Below are 5933 nucleotides of genomic sequence, written 5' to 3' on the forward strand. Positions count from 1 at the left end.
CTCAGAGACCTATACATATATTTATTAACCTTTTCGTCATAAGGTATCTGGTGGAGAGTTGTCTCATTGGCAATCATACCCCAACTTCTTATTTTTATATTGGAACTGTAATCAAGTCTTAAGCAGGCAAACTGATAGGGAACCGTAGTATCTTTAATAAAGAACTAGTGACAAAACATCAATGAAATATTCAAAGGATACAATGAAGCTAGCCATATGAAATATTTTTTTGTATGTTGTGCACCTCTTTTCTCCTTTCAGTGGCAGGGGCTATGTTATATGGTTGGCTGTATCATAACTTGTGATAGGATATAGTTATGCAGTGTTAAATGCTGGTCCCGATGGGACACAGATCCCCACCCCAAATTGATAGGGATAAAATAATTAAATTATTTCACTCAATCTCAACAACAGGGCAAAAGTGAAGGAAATCTAAGCATACTAGATTATTTAAGTATGTGACATGTGATAAATATTCAAAAGTGAGATTATTTGATCAAATCTAGCTTTGTGATACAATTTCTTGAAAAAGTATTAAAGCAAAATTGAGTTCTCTCTACAACATATGGGCAAATGTCTAATTTTCCATGTCAGAATAAAGTCCAATAATTCTGGAAAGGCAAAACTTGAATTCGCCAAAAGCAAAGTGAGCTTTCTGTAAATTACACTCATACAAAATAAAAGGGAAACACTTCAGGGCAGAGGGAAGATATATTCGGTTGGCAAAAGTATAAAATAAAACATATGGAATCTTATTAATTATATAACAGTGATATTGCTTTGATAAAAAATTTCATGAAAACAACTGAGTCAATAATCTGAATTTTTTACTAAAAATTGTAACATTTCACTTATGCACATTTTAATGTTTATGAGTCTGTCATATTTAAAAATCCTCTTTTTACTACACTTTGGAGCCCATAGTATGCTAAAGCTTCATTTATTTAATCCTGCTTTAGTTCAACAAAAATGTCTGCTAATAATCACTTGAACCACCTGGGTTATTTGGTGGGGTTACCATTCTGTACATGAATATATCTCTCTTAATAAATTTCATATACATTTTGTAAATTGCTGATTCCAGGTATTAAATTTTTTATCCTCCAGTAAAATTATTCTTCTTACACAATGTGTTGTGTACTGAAAAAAGAAAATATTTTGTTATTAAATTAAGTTTGTTAATTCAATCAAAACGTAATGAAGAATGATAATTATAATATATTGTATTTCATTGTTATGGCCATATATGACCCCAATACAGTCTGCTTAAGTCATTCTCTTATCTGAAAAAAATGGACAAATTCATTAAAACACTTCATTAGGATATAATGCACATCTTGTAAGAGTTACTTCCCTTGTATTGTTTTTAATCATTTAAATTAATTTTAAATTACTGTACCCTTCATTCTTGAAATTAGGTTTTAAATCCAAATGAAACAATATTGACATTTATACAGCATAGATAATAGAATACAATCTTTAAACTATTAAAAGTATACCATTTGGCCTTAAAGTCTGAATGATTCCTTGGCCTATATCCTATAAATTTTAAGTTCCAGTCCCAATTTATTACATTGGCAACTTTCATGTCTGACTGTTACATGCAGAATATTTTCAGTCTGTTTCCTTATGAAAACAGTTTAAATACCATGTATATTATTTTTTTGTTTCATATTTGTGGGATTGAAATCATAGCACATTGTCAATAACCCACTTTTGTAACCCTATTAAAACAGACAATTTTGGATTACTTACCCTTAATATATTGTAGTCCTATTGTTTTCTGTTAACAAAAATGATTTTGCTTTCAACATCACTGGACATTCCATTTGATTACTGTTTTCTTGTTGTATGTACAGAATATTATACATGTACAAGTATTTTTGTTTGAATAAAAAGGTCCTCTGTTTTGAATTTTTGATCCATAGTGAATCTCTTTCTCAATTCTGTAAATATAAAGCAAATTTACATACAATTACTATTAATGTTTATTTACTAAGTTATTCAAAGCAAACTTAAACTTTGCATTGTTATTATCAACACATGAATACAAATTTGCCAAATAAATTACCAAGAAAATACATGTACATGTATTTATTAAGTATTATAGATAATTATGCCCCCAGCATTTTTGCTCAATACATGTACATAAAAGTTTCAGACAAAGAAAACATTTCAAAAGTCTTGAAAAATAATTTTTAGGTTTAACAAGGAGCAAATTTATGTTATACCAAACCTTTTGATAACATTTTTATATTTAATAGTTTGCCTAAACATCGTAAGATCATAACATGTCTATTGTACATGTACAATGCAAGCTGAAATTTTATACATTTTGGGGGCACTCACAACCCAGTTTCATTTTAATTTAAATCCTGGAACCACCACTGTCATGACTGTATTGTCACTAAATTGACACCTTGAATTTTTGATAGTTTCAATAAAATTGAGAATGGAATATTCAACCATATTTTTGGGTATTTAAGTGACACAAATCTACCAGTAAGAAGAAATCCAGATCAAAGTACTAATGAGTTCGGGTTAAAATTGTTAAATCTGTGTAGAAGCACTGGTCTACGTATTTTGAACGGTCGGCATAAGGATGGCTTAGCTAATGACTTTACATTTTGTGGTTCCCGGGGAATGAGTGTTGTGGACTACTTATTGGCTCCATATGACTTTTTACACATTATAGACCAGTTTATTGTTTGTAACTTCACTTCTTTTAGTGACCACGCGCCTTTACATGTTCGCTTGCGGTGCATATTGCACGATTCACAAGAGCCCGAGCGTAATAGTGATACGCCAAACAACTCATATAATAGTTACCGATGGAAGGAAGAGCTAAAAGAACAGTGTTACGAGTCTTTAACTTTAAACAGTGGTTCACTTAGCCAGATAGTATTTTCTGATATTGAAAAATCCCAAGATGGTATTGACAATTATGTTGAATCGTTTACTTCCAATTTGATGGGCATTATTTCACCATTCTTTTGTAACTCACATAATTCAAATAATACTTGTGACCGTACCCGTAGTAAGACGACCCGATATAAAGATGACAAATCATGGTTTAACTACGAGTGCAAAAGACTTCGATCTATCTATATTAGTTCTTTGTATACATTTAATAGAGACAAAAATGTTGAAAATCATCAAATATTAATTATGTCTAAAAGACAATACAAGCGTTTAGAAAATAAACTAAAACGAAAATATAAGCGTCAAGAGGGTGATATGATAGCTACATTGCGTAAAAGCGACCCAAAGAAATATTATAAACTGTTTCAAAAGAAGAGAGCCAAAACTTCTGATGTGTCACTTTCAAAATTCTTCGAACATTTTAGAAATTTGGTCACAAATGATGGTATTAATGTGACAGTCGATACTCCAGAGACCGTTTCCGAACACAACATATGATGAACTTGATCAAACTATTACACAAGATGAAATTTTGAAGTGTATTTCTAACCTTAAACGTGGTAAAAGTCATGGTATTGATGGTACATTTAACGAGTTATTCATTGAATTTAAGGATATTCTGCTACCATTCCTAGAGGAAATATTCAATAAGATATTAGCATCAGGACATTTTCCGAAATCTTGGGCACTCGCAGTGTTAATTCCTGTTTTTAAAAAAGGCGACTCGTCCGATCCAGCGAACTATCGTGGAATCAGTTTAGTCAGTAATTTAGCGAAACTGTTTACATCTATTATAAATTCAAGACTAATAAAATGGTCTGAGAATAATGATATTATTACAGATGCACAATTTGGATTTCGCCCGGGTAGGAGCACTGTTGATGCAATTTATTCTTTGTTGACACTCGTTCAGAAAGCACTTTTCAAGAAAAAACGTTTGTATTGCTGTTTCGTTGACTACAAACAGGCATTTGACTCCGTAACCAGACTTAACTTATGGTTGAAACTATCAAGAGTTGGTATAACAGGCAAATTACTGTCTGTTTTAAAATCAATGTATTCTACAGTAAAAGTATGTGTGAAAGTTGATGGTTTTTATTCTGAGCAGTTTACAAGTTCAGTTGGTCTTATGCAAGGGGAAGTTCTTTCTCCTATACTATTTTCGTTATATGTAAATGACTTTGAAATGGAATTTCTACGTAATAGTAATATACCATATGAAGTGCAAGACTTGTCATTGTTTTTACTTATGTATGCTGATGATATGATTTTATTTTTTGATTCAGTTATTGGCTTGCAAGATATGTTAGACACATTATTATTATATACTTGTAAATGGGGTTTGACTGTAAATTTTGCCAAAACAAAAATTATGGTATTTAGAAACGGAGGTTTTGTAAAAGACGAAGAAATTTGGTATTATGATGGCAATACTATTGACATAGTGGATGACTTTTGTTACCTTGGTGTACTGTTAAATTTTAACGGTAAATTTGTTAAAGCTCAAAAACATTTAGCTGAGCAAAGTAGAAAAGCTGTTTTTGGTTTAAAGTCGAAGGTTTCGTCATTGTATTTGAATGTTTTTACATATTTGAATTTATTTGATACTTACATTAGCAGTATTTTATGTTATGGTTGTGAAATATGGGGCTTCCATAAAGCTCCAAATATTGAAAAAATACAACTTGATTTTTGCAAAAACATATTAGGTGTCAAACAATGTACAACAAATGTTATGGTTTATTTTGAATTGGGTAGATATCCTTTGATATATTTTAGAATGTACAAAATAGTGAAGTACTGGTTAAAATTGTTATCCACAAGCAACTGTATTCTTAAAAACTGCTACAGGGAACAACTGTATAATTTCTGTAATATTAGAAGCAGTTGGATTTATCAACTACAACAATTATTATTTAACTTAGGTTTAAATGAGATCTGGTATAACCAAGACAATTTGATTATTGATACAAATTTATTATTATTTGTAAAAACAAGGATATATGATCAAGCAAAACAGACTTTGAATGATCAACTGAACGTTTCATCTAAGTGTTATTTATATAAATATATTGTCAATAATGTATGTTTACAGAATTATCTAACCAAACATATGAATTTTAGAGTGTATTTAACTCGCCTTAGATTGTCATCTCATAATTTGTTTGTTGAAGTAGGCCGTTATCATGGAGTAAATAGGTTAGATAGAAAGTGTACTCTTTGTACTTTGAATATCACTGAAGATGAATTCCATTTTGTTTTACAATGTGAATGCTATAGAGACTTAAGGAGACAGTTTATTAAACCTTATTATTATAGACGTCCATCGTCGTTCAAATTAGTGCAACTTCTCAGCACTGAAAATGTAAAAGATTTGCGTAATTTTGTGTAAATTCTTGTTTAATGCATTCAATCATAGGACCAAACTGTTATTGGTCAATACTTGATATTTATTTGCTTCTCTGATGTATTATGTCATGTTGTGTTATAGAAATGTATTTGTATTTATTGAACTGATAAGCATAATGTGCTTAAAGTAATAAAGAATTGAATTGAATTGAATTTGACAATATTAATGAAGTTTGAGAAAGTAATATTGTTAATGGATTATCATTTCTAATTAGATTGTGTATATAATCATTGGAAGAATATAACATGTCAGATATAACATGTACATTTGTATAAAGAAATTGTAAATTAATTAGTTTCTGGGGATTCATGTAATGCAAAGCAGCATGTGTACAAGCTTTTCAAATGGGTGGGTGATTGGTTAATTTCAATTTGTAAAATTCTTTTATAATTTCTTAGTTATGATTTAGAAGATGGCTATCTTAATTAATTTTTTTATGGGAAAGATCTGGTACATGTCCATGTAATCATGGTAATAACCGAACATAAAATAAACATTGCTCTGACAAGAGTGCTGACACAGGATGAACATGAATATTCTGTCCAATAAAAAGGAAAGAGCAATTGTGTACAGATTGAAAAAAAATTAAAAAGCCATAATA

General features: G+C 30.2%; 1 long non-coding RNA gene across 1 annotated transcript; it reads right to left on the reverse strand.

Moving 5' to 3' along the window:
• Positions 1 to 736: 736 nt before the first annotated feature.
• On the reverse strand, positions 737 to 1926 carry LOC127701912 (uncharacterized). The gene is made up of 2 exons (XR_007982249.1): positions 1756 to 1926; positions 737 to 1120 (listed from the first exon to the last, which is right to left on the reverse strand). It is a non-coding gene; the product is annotated as an uncharacterized LOC127701912 (long non-coding RNA).
• Between the last annotated feature and the right edge of the window lie 4007 nt (positions 1927 to 5933).

The sequence above is a fragment of the Mytilus californianus genome, unplaced genomic scaffold (assembly GCF_021869535.1).
Source record: "Mytilus californianus isolate M0D057914Y unplaced genomic scaffold, xbMytCali1.0.p SCAF_5, whole genome shotgun sequence".
NCBI lineage: Eukaryota > Metazoa > Mollusca > Bivalvia > Mytilida > Mytilidae > Mytilus > Mytilus californianus.